Source organism: Macaca mulatta, chromosome 8, assembly GCF_049350105.2.
Source record: "Macaca mulatta isolate MMU2019108-1 chromosome 8, T2T-MMU8v2.0, whole genome shotgun sequence".
Taxonomy (NCBI): domain Eukaryota; kingdom Metazoa; phylum Chordata; class Mammalia; order Primates; family Cercopithecidae; genus Macaca; species Macaca mulatta.
In genome coordinates, this window is record NC_133413.1 from 119,527,749 (window position 1) to 119,547,419 (window position 19,671).

Here is a 19,671-nt window from a genome sequence, read left to right on the forward strand (position 1 = left end):
GAATTCTCTACTTCTTTCTGTATGTAGTAAGAGACTATGTGATACTCACTTTACTTAATAAATTCTAACTTCCCTATTTTTTACTTCAAAACTGAGTATTTCATACAGCTAAATAAAATAAAGATTATGCCACTGCCAGATGTTTGCTACTTCTTAAGTTGGACAGATGCCACAAAAGGAAAACAAGCTTACATTTCCTTTCAAAGAGTCCAAGCTAAGAGTGGATAAAGAAACTGAACATGAGCATTATTTTAAGACAATGCCTAAAAGGTGTTTGGTTTCATTTTTTTCATGGTGGTATCAGAATCTCTTGATAACTATGCCTTTCACTACTATTTCCTGCCTCATTGCCTGCCTGGGACTCCTAGCATGATGCTTAACAGGAGTACTGCGAGCAGACATCTTGGCCTGTTCCCAGTTGTTACAGAAGCCTTCAGTCTTTCACCATGAAGTATGGTGTTAACTCCTGAGTTTCTGATGAGGCAGTTTCTTTCAATTCCTAGTTTGCAGAGCATTTTTATCATAAACGAACGATTTTTTTTTTCGTATTCTTTTTCTGCAACTACTGGGATGATCAAATATTTTTCTTCAGTCTGTTGATATGGTGAATTATACTGATTGATGATATCTGAATAACAAAATCAGCTTTGAGTTCCCAGAATAAACCCTACCTGGTCATAATGTAACTTTCCTTTTTACTTATTGGTGGATTTATTAAGAATTTTTGTGTCTGTATTCACGGAGGATATTAGTTTTTTTTTCTTCCTGTTTTCACATCTTTTAATGTCTTTGGTATCAGGGTAATGCTAGCCTCATAAAATAAGTTGGAAAGTGTTCCTTTCTAACTTTCTAGAAGTTTGTAGAGAATTGGTATTGTTTCTTCATTTGGTAAAATAAACCAGGGAAGCCATCTGGGGCTGGAGATTTCTTTGTTGGAAAGTTTTTAAAAATAAATTTAATCTTCTTCAACAGATATGACTAATAAGGTCTCACCTCTTTCTTTCTTTTTTTTTTTTTTTTTTTTGAGATGGAGTCTTGCTGTGTCGCCCAGGCTGGAGTGCAGTGGCACAATCTCAGCTCATTGCAACCTCTGCCTCCCAGGTTCAAGCAATTCTCTGCCTCAGCCTCCTGAGTAGCTGGGATTACAGGTGCCCACCACCATGTCTGGCTAATTTTTGTATTTGTAGTAGAGACGGGGTTTTACCATCTTGGCCAGGCTGGTCTTCAACCCCAGATCTCGTGATCCACGAACTTCGGCCTCCCCTGGGATTACAGGCATGAGCCACCGCACCCGGCTAGGTCTCAACTATTTCTTAAGTGAACTTCAGTAATTTTACGGTTTAAAAAATTTGTTCCATATAAATTGTCAAATACATGGAAATGCAGTTGTTCATAAGACTTCATGGGTTACGCTTTAGTGTCTTTAGGATCTCTATTGACATTCTAAGTGCTATTCCTGACATTGATACTTTGTGTTTTCATTTTCCTCAGTCTGGCTAGAGACTTATCAATCTTGATCTTTTCAGAGGACTAGCTTTTAGTTTATTAGTTTTCTCTATTATTTCCTGCTTTCAATTTCACTAGTTCCCACTTTTATCCTTACAGTGTCCTTCCTTCTGCTTGCTTTAGATTTAGTTTGCTCTTCTTTTCCTAGTTTCTTAATGTGAAAGCTTAAACTACTAAATTGGGGCACTTTTTTTCTTTTCTAGTGTAACATGTAATGCTGTAAATATCCCCCTAAGCTTTAGCTGTACTCCACGTGTGTCATCACGTTTCATCTTCATTCAATACAAAATATGTTTTAACTTTCTTTTTGAGTTCCACTGTAATTCATAGGTTACTCAGTTTTGCTTGAGTACTTTCCTCAATTGTATTGTTCCATCCCAAGCTTTAGGCCTTCACTGTGCATGTTCACCTCAGAGAGAGTCTATGCTCTTAGTCCCTCTCTAGTGGTAGGCTGCGGTTACTTGTTGCTTGATGTGCTTCCTAGCCTGATGGTGAGGGGGATGTGGGTAGGGGAGTCAAGGAAAAGCATTCTCTGCTGTCTGGTTCAGCCTCAGTACTCTGTGACCTCAGTTTCAGGGTTTGAGCTTTTTCAGTGATACTGCCCTCCCTCAGTGGTAGGAGACTTCTAATAACCAGGATGATTTTCTGCCCCTCCTCAAGGCATAGAGATGGTGTTTTGAGGTTTTTCTTTATCTTTTCCTCTAGCTGCAGTGGGTCTTCTTCTGAACCCTTGGCAAGCTAAGATTTTATGCTCTTCCCTCAGCAGCTTAGGCTGCTGATACTTACAAAAAACAGTGCAGGCAAGACTTCATACTTTTCCCACAGCAGAGAACACTCCCCTCTAATCCAATTGTGAACCAGCAAGATAGCTTTCTCTAATGTCTTTCCCTGTTCCAGTCTTTTTTGTTAGCACCTGGTCAAGGTCCATAAAGAAGATCCTGTAAGTGTGAGCAACATCCCTTATGTATGTGAATGCCAGGTGACTGTTACGGGTCACACCATGTCTCTGGCAATCTGTTAGCTGAATCCTTCTTACCCACTTACATGGCAGTCCTCCTGTCTCCCTCCAATGTTCAGGTGAACCAGTGTCCCTATCTCATCCCTCTTTGACAGCACTTACTTTTCCTTAGATTTTAAGCTGTTGGCTGCCCTGTAAGCTCAGCTTTCTGATGAGTCTTTAAAAAGTTACGATTTCATAGATAATCCAGCATTATTTTATTACAATGGGCATGACAATCTTTCCAACTTTCTACATTCTAGGCAAAAGCAGGAATTTCCTTGATCACTATTTATTAACTTGCCTAAAAGGCCTAGGATTTCAACTTATAATCAACAGACTGGTGACAATTCAATGTCTACAAGAGGTTCCAAATATACAAGTAGCCAACCCATGTACCATAGGAACCCACTTCCCTGGTTTCTGCTAACAGAATCAAGGGTTGGTATCTAATCCACAGTTAACCATCTTTAATCCACTGATTTATAAAATGGTTATGATGAAGCGTTTTCTCATACTGGATGGTGGTTACCCAAAACAATAAAGTCCTCTTGATCAGGAAGTTTAAATACCAAAAAATAAACAATTCAAGCTAAGAAGACAGGCAGATGACATAGCTAGGGAGTACAGTAAGCAGAAACCATGATAAGATGTAGAAAGGAAGGGAGTTATCAATAAGTAGAAGTATGCTCAGTAGAAGCAAATGCAGAAGATGGCAATGTGATCATAATGGCACAGAACTGACTTAGAGAACAAGTTGATTATCAAGAGGCAAGTAGATCGCCTGGTCATCAGAACTTGTGCTATTTTCTAAACAATGTTTCACGTTTCCTTTAGGCCTGACTTGCCAGTGCATTTGTTTCCTAAATGACCTTAGCTATCCATGAGATCTGAAGAGATTGTTTCCACTGTTCCTCATAGGCTCCATACATGCTCACATTGTGACTTGAGATAACCAAAGGTTTTCTCTGTTGCCTGCAACCTCTACAAGTTTAGGTAACAGGAATTCTTCCAAAACAAAAGCAAAGTACAGTTAAGATTAAAAAGTAAAGAGACTAAAATAACTAGTTTTGCTAAGTGAATTAAGTGAATTAAAATGAAGTGTGATAAAAAGCACAAAGTATACTTACTGTATAATCCTATAGACACAGAAAATACCAATATGAGAAAAAGAAAAAAACATATGAAGAACAAAAAGATACTGCATCATAATTTGAAGTGGATAAAACAGGGGAAGTAAAACATTATCCACTATCTAGCATGGGCCATTACCTGGAAGAAAAAAGTACAAGATGTTCAGAAGGTTCCTGAGTCAAGAACAGGTGAAACAAAACCCATTTTTCACTAGAGAACTATATATTCTGACTGTGAACAAAATTCCATCGAGTTTACAACTTGGTAGCCAAGAGCAAAACAGGACAGCAAACAAGAAAGAAAACGGTGGTTGCTTTGGGTACATGCACTGCCACAGGTGAGATGAAGCAGCCAATAGCTTATGAGCAGTGGAAACAAACACAAAAGACATTTTTTAAAATGAAGTAGGTAAAGACTCCCATTTAATTCAAATACCTCTAATGGTAATTACCTAGAAATACAGTGTGGTAATTAATGTTCATCCTGATGATATGTAACCATCAACAAAATGTTACTTTCTCTTCAGAATGCTTTATGTAAGATGTTGGGCAAATAATACATTTTAGTAAGATTTCAAGGGGAAAAAGAAGGCTTCAAATATTTTTGGTATTTGAACAGAAAAAAATAACTTATTTAGGCAATTTACTCATTTGGAAAATTCATTTCTTGTTAATACCAACTAAATATCTTACTGCATGAAACAGAAAAACAGCTCTGAACTCCATAAATCCTTTGGGCAATAAAATATACTTCCACATTTCTTCTCTTACGTTTACTATAGAAAAGGTCATATTTACCTTTGAATTACCTTTGTAGTCTTTGAATGAAGACTACAATTAGAGTAAAATATTCTCTAGGGAAAATTTGACATGTATTTCAAATAGTCAATTCATTGTCTTATTATTCTCTTTGTAGAACACTTAGCAATTAAAGACTTCTGAAGATTAAATGTCAAAGTGAAGACATTTAGACGACTTTTAATCACTTCTAATACCAAATTAAATTTAAAAAAATATTAATAAAAATGTTTTATCTACTCAGAAATAAAGTGTGTATTAGGATACCAGATTGAAACTTTAATTTCAAATTCATATTCTGTACATAGAATAAATTGTTAGAATTATTTACTGTGTTCTTACTATGCATGACGTATTTAGCTGATCTGTATTTACTACCTTATTTAATCTTCGTTACCTGAGAATTAAGAATATGATCCCATTTAACAGAAGAGGAAACTCAAACTTGAGAGGTTCAGAGATTTAAGTCAAGAAGCTAACAACTGGTAGCTGGAATTTAAATTCAGATGTATTTCCAAACTCGTTCTTCACCACCACCTGCATGTTCTCACAAAGTCCATTTTAAAGCAACTATTAACCACCAGAGTGTGCGTCCCTGGGTAGGCACTAGTTCAGATGTGGTAACTCACATACTATAAATATGCTTATAGTCTAGTTTCGTCAATTAAGCTGTGTAGATAAGTTTTCTGTGTGTTTTGTGTATAAAATTGATGTCTAAAAAAATATGGAAAAGAAGTCTTATAAAATCCTGGGTTGCATTTTTTTGTTTGAACACCCATTAAATTACCTATATACTTAAGTATCTCTTTACCTTGACTAGAGATTGAAGCATAGGAAGACGTCAGATCTTAGCTAAGTGGTATAAAATACAATTGGTGGAAATGCACTTAAATTTCTACTTTAAAAAGCCACAATAACTATTACTTAGAAATATCTTTTAAAACCGGTATTTTTCATTTTTTTTGCAAATTATCAAATTAGGTCTCAACTATGATGTATCATAACATTTTACTGACTACTCCAGAGGAGGATACATATAAATGTTACCAGATAGAAGAAATACACAGATACATATAAGAAAATAGAAAGTTCCATACAGAAAAAAAGAGAAAAAAAGCAGGTGAGAAGATAGATAATATGGTTGTGTTTTAATAGGGGACAGAAGACAATGTGAGCAGAGGTAAATGAAGAGAACAAGAGGAATAAAAGAAACAGTGAGAAAAGGTAGAACATTTCAGGCAGAGATAATAATAAATGCAAAGATTCTAAGGGAAAAGCATGTTTCAGTAGGTTTGAGGAACAGCATAATGGCCAGTGTAGCTAAAGAAAAGTGAACTAGTTGCCGGATGCTGTCACTCACACCTGTTACCTGTTATCCCAGCACTTGGAAGGTTGAAGTGGAAAGATCACTTGAAAGTTCAGGAGTTTGACACCAGCTTGGGCAACACAGTGAGACTCCATATCTACAAAAAATCCAAAAATGAGCTAGGCGTGGTGGGATGTGCCTGCGGTCCCAGCTACTCAGGAGGCTGGAAGTAGGAGGACTGCTTGAGTCTGGGAGGTCTAGGCTGCAGTGAGCATGCACTTCAGCCTTGGTGACACTTGTCTCAAAACACAAAGCAAAACACAATCCAGAAAAGCAAACTAGGAAAAAATGGTGAAAAATAAGATAATCAGGACTGGATGGCAGTGTTCTTTTAAACTATGTCTCCATACTGGTAGCAAAATCAAGTTGGAAGATCAAGAACTGGATTTTCTATTTGATTTCATTAAAATACCACAGAAGAATATTAGAGTACATCTCATACAATAAGGATAGTATTGTTTTGTGAAACTTTTGCATCAGATGTGTGTGCATGTGTTGAGTCTCAATTAAACAAGTATCACATACAATGAGTCGCAGAAACTTGGAAGGCTCTTTGTAGACCATGGTAAGGATACTGAAAATTATCCTAAATGTAACACATAGGAAGCCTACTATAGGGAGAACAAGAATAGAGAAATTACATAATCTATTAAATCCTTTAAAAAGATTACTTTGATCTTCCTACAAAGTACTTATTAATTCAAAATGAAAGATAACTTTAGAGTATAGAAACCTGGTAGACACCACATAATCACATATTCCACCACAAGAGTAGGAAAAAAATGACACCAAATTCCTCCTAATGTGATACACTATAAGGGAAACATCTTTTATGTAGTATTCCTGACAAAACAAATGCATCATCTGAACCTGATGAGGATATACAATCCAATTCAAAAATAATCTATAAAAAAGGTACAAAATAAACTAAAAAATGTTGGTTAACTTGCTATTCCAAATTACAGGAGATTAAAGACACACCATAACTAAGCACTTAAAAATTCAACACCTCTTCATGACAAAAAAATAAAACTCAGCAAGCTAAGACGAAACATGACTCCTACTTGAAAAACAACTCCAGAACTAATGTCATATTTAATGATAAACTACTTCTTCCTAAGATTATGAACAGGACAAGAATTCCTATTCTCACCAATGACATCTGCATTGCATCTAATATCCTAGCTAGTAAGAAAAAGAAATAAAAGGTATGCAGATTGGAAAATAAGAAGTTATACTGTCTTTATTCGCAGGTATTACCCTGTACGTTGAAATCTTGGAGTATCTACAAAAAAGTAACTGGAAAAAGATAATTTATTGAAGTTACAATATAAAGTCAAGTAACACTGTTGCTACATAATACATAAAATAAACTGGAAATTTAAAAAATACTCATTATATTAGAATCCCAAAATACAAAATATTGGGATTAAATATGACTTCACTTCAAAAGGCTGCGAGGACACATTAAGGAAAATCTAAATAAATGAAGAGACAATGTTTATGGATCAGAAGATTCAATTATCATTGAAGTATCAATTCTCCTTAAGTTGAGGTGCAGATCCAACACAATTCCAATTAAAAGCCCCATAGAAATTTTTGTGCAAATTAAAAAGCTGATTGTAAAGTTTTTACAAGAATTAAACCTATTTAGGAAAACAAAAATCAAGACTAATACCATCTGAAAGGAAACTCCCTGTAACGCTACAGTAATCAAGCCAGTATAGTACTATCTACAGAAGGAATCAGCAAACTTAAGGGGTCAGACAGTAAATATTTCAGGCTTAAAGGTCATAGTCTTTGTTAAAACTATTAAACTCTATTGTTGTAGTCTGTAAGTAGCTATAGAGAGCATATAAATACATGTCTATGACTGAGTTCTAATAAAACTTTATTTATAAAAACAGGTACCTGGCCCACTGGGTCTTGCAGATAATGAATCATTTGTCAAATACATGTATTACAAATTCATTCCCCTCTCTGTAGCTTCTGTTTTACTCTCATAATGACATATTTTTGAAAAACAGATGTTAAATTTGATCCAATTGCTCACTTTCCTTTTTTGGAGTTAGTGTTTTTACATGTCCTAATCAAGTAATCTTTGCCTACTCCAAGGCCACAAAGATGACTTTGTGTTTCCCTCTAAAAGCTTTATTAGTTTATTATTTCACGTTTATTATCATAGTTTATTATTTCATATGCAGCCCATGTGTAACTGATTTTTGCATATGGTGTGATGTAAAAGTCAAAATACTTTTTTTCCCTTACAGATATCTAACAGATGCAGTGCCATTTGTTGAAAAGACCATCCTTTTCCCACTGCACTGCTATGTCACTCTTGTCACAAATAAGGTAACTGTATTCATGTGTCAGGTTTACTATTTGTGTTACTGCCAAATCCACAAAATGTATAGCAAATGATAATAATAAACAAACTGTATTTATTATCAACTATCTATCAATCCCTTCAGACAGGAACATAGAGACTTCATCTCATCTAGTGTGTGATGGGCAGTCTCCCTAGGAAAAGGTTGGGGAAGAAAGAAAAGTTGTATGTTGATAAAAATTCTTCCAACTGGGATAGTAATTTATGATAGCTGGTAAAAATTGGCTTTGTCCTTTAAGATTCTAGAAGGAAAATAATTAAATATCCTAGCTAAAACAAAAGCTTCTAGGAAGAGTATATTCCTGGAGAAAGGCTCAGTATGTATGAACACAGATTCTAAGAAAAAAACAAGTATCAGTTAAGAAAGCATTTCATTGCTATCCCAAGGAACGAACTGAATTCTAGTGCACTGAGGGCTTGACACTGTACAGAATTTTAAGAATCAAAAAATACAAGATTTGTAATTACAATTACATCTTTTCAGAGGAGAATGAAAGGCAAAAAAGGAACTGAAGACTTCTGCAAACAAGTCCATCAGAGATAATAATAACTGGCAACCAATAATTAACAACATTATTCATTATACTCTCACAATTCTGAAAGAAACTAAAATTCTCCAATAAAACTACACTCATTATGAGGTCAGCATTACTGTGATACCTGAACTTTAAGGTGTTGGGAGACAATTATCCTAAATACATTTTCTGCATATCTTTGAAGCAGAGGCACGAAATATATTCTGGACTACTATTTCAAGGATGTCTGTAAAGCAAATAATGCAAATAACCTAGGAAGATATAGTATCTCTTTCTAAAGTAAAAGGCAGATTTGTTTAAAGTTCAGTAGAATAATATCTCTTCTAAGCAAAGTACAGGAAGGCTTACTGGTCATCTCCATATTTCCCCGTGAAAATTGAGGATCAGGGAAGTGGTCCAAATGCTGATACTCTGGGTTAATGATACTGCTGTCAGTGATAAACTATCCTTTGTGCCTGACACAGGAGTCTCATGTCTTTTTATCAGCATCTATGAAACTGTGATAGGCTAACTTGTTAGCTTGCAAATAGGCTAAAAATCTCAGACCCACTGTCATTCTGGGGAAGAAGATGGAATGCTGACAGAGAAAGGGCTCTCTGGAGGAGAAAAATGAGAGCCTTATAGGTTGATTAACAACATTAAAGATGTGTCTATGGGATTATCTGGTTAATAAGGCAATAAATGTCCTTTACTTCATGGCCTATTAATGAGGAGCTGGAAAGGCAGGTTCAGTACTGGGAAGATGGCTGACAGCTGCCTGAATAGTGCCCTGGGTATTGCTCTTTTCCAGAAGAAAGTACCTTCTCACTGATTTGGTAGTAGTACTTTAATTAAAGCATAATGTACTTTAATTTCTGTTTTGATATAAACTAAATATCACCATCTTCTTTTTTTTAAAGATTTTCATAAGTTTCACTTTCTCGAAAACAGGTGCAACACAAATTTACCTTATTTAATAAGTTTCTTCTGGGCAAATCAAGTACTTGCTAATTCATACTTTTAATAGTTTACTATTCAAAAGATTTTTCCATATACTAAAAAGTAAACCTCAAAGAGTCACACAAAAGATTAGGACACAATAAAAATATCAAAAAACAGTATGAATATTTATCAGATTTTTATGAGGGCAATAATCTAAGTGCAAGAAGGCAAATATATAAACATTACTCAAAGATATAAACACTTAAGCTGTCATTAAAGTGAGAAAAAGTAAGCAATATTAACCAAAAACAGTCAAAGTGAAATGTCCACAACAATTATGACCCAAAATCAAATCATATGCTATTTTTTCTTTTATTCGAGAGAAGGTCTCACTGTTATAGGTTGCTTAGGCTGGAGTGCAGGCACCATTATAGCTCACTGGAACCTCCAACTCCTGGGCTCAAGAGATCTTCGGGCCTCAGGCCCCCGAGTAGCTGGGACTAAATGTTTGCACCACCACGCCTGGCAAATTTTTTTTGTAGACAAGAGGTGGGGGTGGAGTCTCACTATGTTGCCCAGGCTGGTTCTGACCTCCTGGCCTCAAGTGATCCTCCAGCCTTGGCCCCCTAAAGTCTGGGATTATTGGCATGAGCCACTGTGCCTGGCCCATATGTTATTCAAACAGCTAAAAAATAGATAATGGGTACAACAGGAGCAAACAGAATTTAAAACAAGCATGAAGAAATCAACTGCAATATGAGTCAAAGAAACTCAATGTATAATTCACATATCTCAGATATCAATTCATAACCATTAAGTTGGAAATAGTATTAAGTAGTATTTCTACACACACACACACACACACACATACACACACACGTCTCTTTGAGACTCTATACTCCAGCAATGCCAAATTAGTGCTGATTCTTCAAAAGAACCATCATCTCTGGGATATCACATAAACTGCAGTATTTGTTTGATACAACTCTCTTTCCTCACTTTCGTACACTATAATTATTGTTATAAATACTTATTTACATGCTTGTTCCCCACTTGACTGTATGTTTTAAAAGTAGAGACTGTCTTGATTACCAATAGTCTCCAAAATTGAATGTAAGCACCGTATACATTTATTTGCTCAATGTTGGCATGGTTACATTAAAAGTGGTGACAGGTAACTTCTGCAATATTTGTAAAGCACTTTAATCCAAGCCCAAGACTCTAAGATAATGAAAAAAATACATGGAGAGGGGTATTTTAAATGATTATATTTATATTTTTTAAAATCTAGGGGAAACAAATTTATTAGATAATTGATTAAATTGTGGTATAAGCCTATATGACAGCATGCAGCATATTAGTATTTCAAAAATATGGACCAATAGGTAAAATGCTTATGGCAATATTAATTTTTAAACAGTAGGCTATAAATTGAACCTACAGTATTGTTATAGACCTAAAAATTACACAAGGACAAGGTGAAAGTTTCAAAAAGGTTAACATTAGCACTGCTAGATCAAGAAAATGAAAAATCCACACTAGAATGAATACATTACATATATATACATGATGAAAACTATGTAAGGGTCAAAACAAACGAAACTCAGCTATACATGACAATGTGGTTGACCCTCACGAACTTAAAGAAAAAAAGTCACAAAAGAATACCCAATGTAATTAACAATGACTGTTAAACATATCAGTAATAAATATTAACAATGAAATATTAGACATTTAGGACAGCTCTCTTGGGCAAGAGGAAAAAGGCATAAGGAGAAGTAGTTAGGAGATGAGATCTAGAAAACATAAAACACAAAAACATGGATTGTTTATTTTGATTTACATTAATGCTATTTAAGCAATATGTATTTTTTATAAAAGACTTCTACTTAAATTTTATTAAAATGATGCCTTCATACCAACATAATTTACATGGTTTAATTATTTTTCTAAATGTAAATTTTCTTCAAATAGGACTCATAGGCCCTCAGGACTCATAGGGCCTCACTATATATGAGTGAGGGCTAGTACATACCATAAAGAAGTATAATATATACCTATACATACACATCTATACTAGTGCACATACACACACAGGTATGGAGCACTGCATTACATGGTATTATGAACAGCAATTACTGCTGCAACAAGTATCTTTACAGTAAAAACTTCTTTCAGTTATCAAAATATAAGGGCAAGAAAATAGACTACTCACTTCCGCCACTCTCTATGGGCTAAAGGAATCTACCAAGAAAAAGAAAATTCAAATACCTTTATATGTGGTTTTACTTCATATTGTTGTAAGTTAATTCTGCATGTCTCTTTAACTTCTGTATGTTTTGAAAGCAGACATACTGACTCTCTTTACTCTCTACTACCTTTCCAAATGTTAATGCCCCCAGTTGATAGACAAATGGACTCCCATGGCTGAAGTCCTCAAAGTTAAAACAGAAGCAGGCAGCCATGGCTGGGTGAGGAAGTGGTCACCTATTGTGTTCTCAGAAAGACTTTGTAAAAGTATGACAAGACCTCCTTTTCTACAACCAAGCCAAACCAGTTCCTATTGTTGGTGCCAAAATAAACTGCAGCTAGAATCCCCTCACCCATCATTCACTATTAGAAAGAAACATTTGACAGAGACTTCTGGTTTTATGCTTGAAAACCAACCAATCAGAGTTCACCTGTCCCAGTCAATCAGGGCTCAGCTGTGGTTATTCAGCTCAAACTATGGTTATTCAGAATTGGGTATTTGGCAAACATTTTTCCAAAGTAAATCAATCAATCATTGCTCAGCTATATTGACCAAGGGGCTCAGCTGTGCTGACGGATCAGAACTAAGCTGCCATTCATTCATTTGCATAAACAGATCTGCTTGGGAACCTGGGCAGGAACTTTTGCTATAAAACCTGAACCCGGCCAGGTGCGGTGGCTCATGCCTGTAATCCCAGGACTTTGGGAGGCCAAGGTGGGCGAATCACGAGGTCAAGAGTTTGGGACCAGCCTGGCCAACATGGTGAAACCTTGTCCCTACTAAAAATACAAAAAATTAGCTGGGCATAGTGGTGGGCACCTGTAATCCCAGCTACTCGGGAGGCTGAGGCAGGAGAATCGCTTGAACACGGGAGTCAAAGGTTGCAGTGAGCCGAGATCATGCCAATGCACTCCAGCCCGGAGGACAGAGTGAGACTCTGTCTCAAAGAAAAGAAACACTGAACCTCTCTTTGTTCTCTAGAACACACCTTCATTTTACACTGAAAGCTGCCTAAGGCTACATCTCCTCAGTCTGCAAACTGTTCGCTGGAATAGTCTCTTTCCTCCAAATTCCTTTTCAAAGAACTTTGTTCACACACGGATGTTTGCATAATGAATAGCCTTGGAAGATAGAGTGTCTCCCTCCAGTACTATAGGCAAAATGTTTATGACAATAAGCAGGTAGACATGCTAACTGATCATTATAGTAGACTGAAGTTCCCTAAGCTCAAGTTTTCTCTCCTGTAATACAACCTACTGATGTAGGTGGGAATCCATCTGGACCCATCTGTTCTGTCCAGTGGGAATTTTAGACTTGAGAAATTGGTGCAAATATGCTAATGCTTATGCTGTTTACTGTGCAAAGTAATAGAGTCTCCAATCCAGTAATTTCCTGTCTCCTACCAGCATCCATTAAACTGGCAGGTTAACTTGTTAGCCTGTAAATGTGGTAAAATCTCAGAACCTTCACAGTTCTTAAGTAACTTTCTAAGAATTAGTGCTGTTATTGTGTGAATGGTATATACACACAATCTCTTTTAGACAAGCTACTTTCAAAGTATGATATGCAGAAGAACCCTATTGGGTTGGGGAGGGGGGTGCTGGGAGATACCTTCAGGGGGTCCATAGACTTAAAACTATTTTCATAATAATACTAGGATGTAAATTGCTTTCTCCCTATTTTTAAATTTGTATGGATGGTACAAAAGAAAAAGTAGGTAAAATTGCTGGAGTGATAGCATCAATTATTGCAAATAATAGCACCAGATACTAGTAATTACCTGAAGTTGCTACATTCTTCACTGCCATGTACTCACTGTAAATAAAAGGCCAGTTTCACTTTAAAATGTCCTTGAGAAAGAAAAATGATTAATTTTATTAAATCTTGACTCTTGAGTACATATCTTTTTAGTATTCTGCATGATTAAATGGGAAGCACACATAAAGCAGTTCTGCTGCATACTAAAGTACCATGGTTGTCTCAAGGAAAAGCACTTGGGAATCGTTTGAGTTGCAAACACTGAAATGGCCATTTTTTCATGGAACAGTATTTTCACCTGAAACAACAGTTGACAAACTATGGCTATTCTGAATTGAGATTTGGCAAACATTTTCCCAAAGTAAATGACTGAAGTCTATCACTTCAAGGAGAACACCCAAAAGTATTTGTTGCCAATGATAAAATTTCAGCTTTTGAACAAAACTTAGAATTTTGAAGAACTCATATTTATCACCATGAGGATGACAGCCTGCCAATCCTTAAAACACTCTTCTGGTGAGATTAGTGGTATATTAACAAACACTTATGTGTGTATCGGTTTATACTGAATAATGAAATAGATTAGCATTTGGAAAGTCTGCATAACTCAGAGAAGCAATATTTCCAAATTGTCGTCATGCGTAAAACATCCATTCAAAGTGTCTCAAAAACCAACTGATTTTAAAGTAACAGAGCATGAAAAGTTTACATTGCAACTAATATTTAAGAAACGGGCACGTCAAATTTTGGTGTAATATCAAAGGAAAAAACTCACCATTAACTACAAATGTTAATTAAATACCCTTCTCTTTCCAATTATATATCTATAGGAATCTGAATATATTTCAACCGCAGTGTATCGCGAGAGATTGAATGCAGAAGCAGATGTAAAGATTCAACTATATTAATGCAGACATTAGAGAGATCTGCAAAACTGTAAAACAATGACATTCCTTTTTTTATTATTCCGGAAAATGTCCTAATTTTCATTAGAAAATATTATTTATGTTAACAATAGGTTATTATTTTTAAATGAATATTTTTAAAATTTCTTAATTTTTAATATGATACATTTTGATAAATATAATCCAACTATAAAAACTAAGTACACCAAAAAGCTGAAGGAGGTAAGGGCAGGCAAAGTAAACCCAATGGGTGGTTAAAAGGCTTGCTAAGAATACTAATTAATCAGTCAAACATAACTGCAAGGACAAAGTTTAACCTGATTAAAAAATAAATGTCAAATCCTCTAACATACTAATTTTAATTACAAATGAACTGTTTGTAATTAAACAATTTTGTTTCATAAAAATGCCGTTTACATGAAATTACTTGATTATTCATTACTTTGAATGACTTTTTTTGTAACGGATAATTCTGTTTTTTATAATAATTTAAAATTTCCATTTCCAAATAGTTTAATAAAATATGGAGGGAAAAAAAAGAATGTAAAGGGGTCCTGAGACCAAAAACCACTGGTTTAGGAACTTTTTAAACGTTTTTTAAACTATTATAACTATTTACACTATTATAAATGCTCTAATAACTTCTGATTCTATCCTTAATATCCTCTTGAAAGGATTAATAATATACGCACTTGCTTTTCCTACTTCCTTTCATAATGACATTAACTTAATTATTTTCTGTTTGTAACTCTTTTTCTTCCTGTCTTGATGAGTTTATTTAAAAGTTACAAATATTCTTTCAGGTGCTTCAATTTTATATCTTAAGCCAGTGGTCCCCAACTTTTTTGGCACCAGGGACTCGTTTCATGAAGACAATTTTTTCACGGACAAAGGCGGGGGTGTGTGGGCGTTCCAGGATGAAACCTCAGATCATCGGGCATTAGTCTCATAAGGACTGCATAACCTAGATCCTTTGCATGCACAGTTCACAATAGCACCACTATGAGAATCTAAGGCTGCTGCTGATCTGACAGGATGCAGAGCTCATCCACTGCTCACCTCCTGCTGTGCGACCAGGTTCCTAACAGGCCAGGGACCTGTAAGGTCCGTGGCCTGGGTGGCTGGGACCCCTGTCTTAAGCAATAGATGAATATCATCCGATCTAAGAAATTCACCATAATCTAATACTTAAAAATATCCTATCACCTTCTGGTCATTCAAGTCTATATAATTTGATTACTACAGATCAGTGTTGTCCAACAGAAATAAAATGGGAGCCACATACATAATTTTAAATTTTCTAGGAGCCATATTTAAGCATAAAAAGAAACTGGATAAATTAACTTGAATAATGTATTTTATTTAACCAAACATATCCAAATGATTATCATTTCAACATAAAAATTAATTAGTAATATTTTATGTTTTATGTATTTCATATTTTCAAAATCTGGTTGTGTATTTTACATTTATAGCACATTTCAATTCAGACTAGCCACATTTCAATTGCTCAATAGTCACCATATGGCCAGAGGCTAACATTTTGACAGCTCTTAGATAGAAGTAAAAATAATTCATCTTCAATTCTATCTGAATTCTGATTTGCACTTTACACTTTAGTGACCAATTTAATATTTCAGAGAAATATTAAATATTCAGTTCTGATATTTAATATTTCTTTTATTGTGCTGCTTCATTTATTTATTTAACATTTTATTTTCCAAATGGCAATTCTAACCCTAATGTCCATGTCTTTAAAGGAAACATATTTTGGGATATTTGTCATTTAAAACATAGAGTTCTGACCTTTTTATTATAGCATTATTTTCTAAAACTCTTAGGGAATATACTAACCTTCCCATGTAAGGTAATTTCAAATTTCAAGCATTGTATGAGTATCCATTCTACATATGTTTATGCATTTTTACTTCACTGCATTTTTTTCTATATAAAATTAATAATATAAAAATCAAAATACTTATAATTTTTAACTTTTATGTTCGGGGTACACGTGCAAGTTTGCTACACAGGTAAATTGCGTGTCATGGGGGTTTGGTGTATAGATTATTTCGCCAACCAGGTAATAAGCATAGTTCCCGACAGGTAGTTTTTCAATCCTCATCCTCTTCCCTCCACCCTCAAGTAGGCTCTGGTGTCTGTTGTTTTCATTTGTGTGTCCATATGTATTCAGTGTTTAGGATCTCACATGAGTCAGAATGGCCATTATTAAAAAGTAAAAAAAAAAAAAACAGATGCTGGTGACATGGGGGAGAAAAGAGAATGCTTATATACTGCTAATGGGAATGTAAATTAGTTAGCAATTGTGGAAAGTAGTTTGGAGATTTCTCAAAGAACTCAGAGCAGAATTATCATTTGACCCAGCAATCCCATTATTGTGTGTATATCCAAAGGAATAAAAATTGTTCTACCATAAAGGGCTTATAATTATAAAAAGAAAGTTTGGTTTCAAATCCAACTGAAACAAAGATAAGAATCTTTAGTTTAATTATACACTAATTGAAGTTAAACCAGCAATTAAACTTTGAAATGTGATTAGTTAAAAAGGCATGTACAAAATGCTGGAAATGTCTCATCAAATAAAAGCTATGGTACAATGAAGGATTGTTTGTTTATTTCTTAAGTTTCTGAGGATAGAAACTGCTTAGCACAGAAATCTATTGTTCACATTCCTTAGGAACACAGAAGTAAGACTAACTGTATTTATTCAGAAGGAAGGACGAACTGTAGTAGCTTAGGATCCCCAAAGAGAAATTTATGATTCTGTTGGTTTAGGGAAAATTATGGAAAGCATACTGGCAGCCCAAGAGATCTAGTTTCCACTACTGACTCTCTCTTTGATCCCATATAAACTCCATCTATCTCAGTTTGTCTTAATAAATCCGTAAAATGAAGAAGATGAAATATGGAATTTCTCTGAAGTTGGAAAGATTGTCCCTGTTTATTATATATTAGACTTCTTCCCCACTCTTGATCTACGACACTGAGAAGATCCACTGCTATAACATTCTAGCTTTTATAAATTCCTGAGGAGTGAAGTCACATTTGATCCGTAAATGTAAGAAAAATCGGTATATTCTTCTCAGTTCTATCACTTTTTCATATAAGGAGCTAGAGGCCTCAGGAAACAAGAGTTTTCAACTGTCCCTCTAGGGGCAGCCAGAGCTGATTTAACATTGCCTGTGACTATAGGTAAATCTGCTAAATTCTAGGACTTAGTACGTAGATCCACTAAGCTTTTGTACTGTAATGTATCAGTAATAATGCTTTTATTTTGCCATTCTTTGGTTTTAATTAATATACTCAAACATAAGAAATGAAGAAAGGTATCATTAACTGGGAGTATCTCAGTGACCATCATTAAACTACTGATCAACACTATTTAGGAGTACTAAGATGAACTGAAATTTTCAGGGAAGCTAAGTTTAAACCACAGCATTTTATGACACCTAAGATACAGCTGCCTTCCCTGTAAAAGTTTGGCAGAAAACAGTATCTAAGAGTTACAGCACCTAAAAGTATAACGTTAAGAAGAACAACCAGATTCTTCATTATTAGAACAAATAATCTCCAGTTAGTCAGATTCAAGAGGCTTCTATCAGTCACGCCTGAAACTGGTTCTCTAAAATTTAAGCCAAGGTAACAAAGAGAAGAGTAGCTATGTGATGGCTCTTATTTATCATAATTCAGGGAATCATCTATAAGATTATGTCAAAACTAAACAACAGCTAGGAAGTAAAACTCCTAAAAACTTGAAACAGCTCTGATAATCTGGGGTTTTGACCAGTACCCAGCCTGGATATAATAATCTGACTAAGAATACTGCTTACTCTTCAATTAGAAGATTAATTGAGGAGGAAGGGAGAAAATGAAAGACAGTCATTTCTTGAGATCCAAGATGGACCTAAAACAATTTTTTTTAATTTAATGACTGTCACTAAAAGATAATTCTAAAGAAATATATTAAGCAACTATCATGAATCAGAACATTTGGTAGGTGTTGAGGACACTGGTAAAATGTAATCCATGTGCTTTTTAGAACTTACTAGTGTTAAAGCATGGTAAGGAAGAGAGCAATGCAGAGATAGAAATTAATTGTAAAAGCAAATATTTAATTTTGATACAGCTTCAAATGGTACTTCTGCCTAGCCATTGGTCCTATGCCATTCCACCTCATTTATCCACATAGGTATAACTAGAAATGCTCATTTTACAACTTCTTTGAGTACTAATTAACATTCAGCCATTAAAGAAAGCTGGTAAGTATCCAAAAATACCAGGAAGGGACAGCGAGTGAGAAGAACAGTTATATTTCCTTTCAGTCAGTAAGATGTTGGGCCAGAACTCAGACCTGGTAAACCAGCTTCCCATGACACTTTTAACTTCGGTTACATGAATTCTGGTAGAATACACTTTCCCCCAAACCTCTACATAACAAAGAAACATCAGGGCAAACTTGGCAGAAATTTTTCAGGGTTTTCTTGAAAACAGAGCCTTTGAAACCTGTATCAAAGACTAACAAGTCTAAAAACAGAAACAAAAGACCAAGTTGCTCTCAATCTCCTCTGTTGCTTTTGCTTGGAATGAGTCTCCCAAATTTCCTTCTGGTTTCAGTAATAACACTAATTTCTATATGCACAGCTCTAAGTTAGCCACCAATTGGCTGAGACACCCTGCTCACAGAAACAACTCCATGAAACACACACTTAGTAGTAATAACTAATGGTTAAGGATTCCCCTAAGAAGGAAGGTCTAATAAGGTTCTAAATTAAAAAAAAAAAAAAAAAAAATCTACATCTACTGCATCAAGTCACTCCAGGCAGTCTTCTTCAGTATCTTAATACAAATCTGTCAAAGCTTGTAAACACAGTGTAAATTTTTTTTAGGGGGGGCAGGGTGTGAAATATATATATGGCACACAAGAGAGAAAAGGAAAAACAAATTCCAGATGAATTAATGAGTTGAATAAAAATATTCCAAAATAGAAAAAGAAGAAAAAAATTAACTCACTTGATATAGAAGCATTATTCAAATTTAAAACACGTCATACAAATTGGTAAGAAACACTAAGACAAATAAAAACTTCTTCACAAAAG

At 35.0% G+C, this 19,671-nt stretch overlaps 1 protein-coding gene across 1 annotated transcript in view; it reads right to left on the minus strand.

Annotated features, from left to right (window-relative positions):
- NUDCD1 (NudC domain containing 1) overlaps positions 1 to 19,671 on the minus strand; it is a 91,673-nt gene that overhangs the window by 9,600 nt on the left and 62,402 nt on the right. The gene's annotated exons all lie outside the window — the stretch shown is intronic.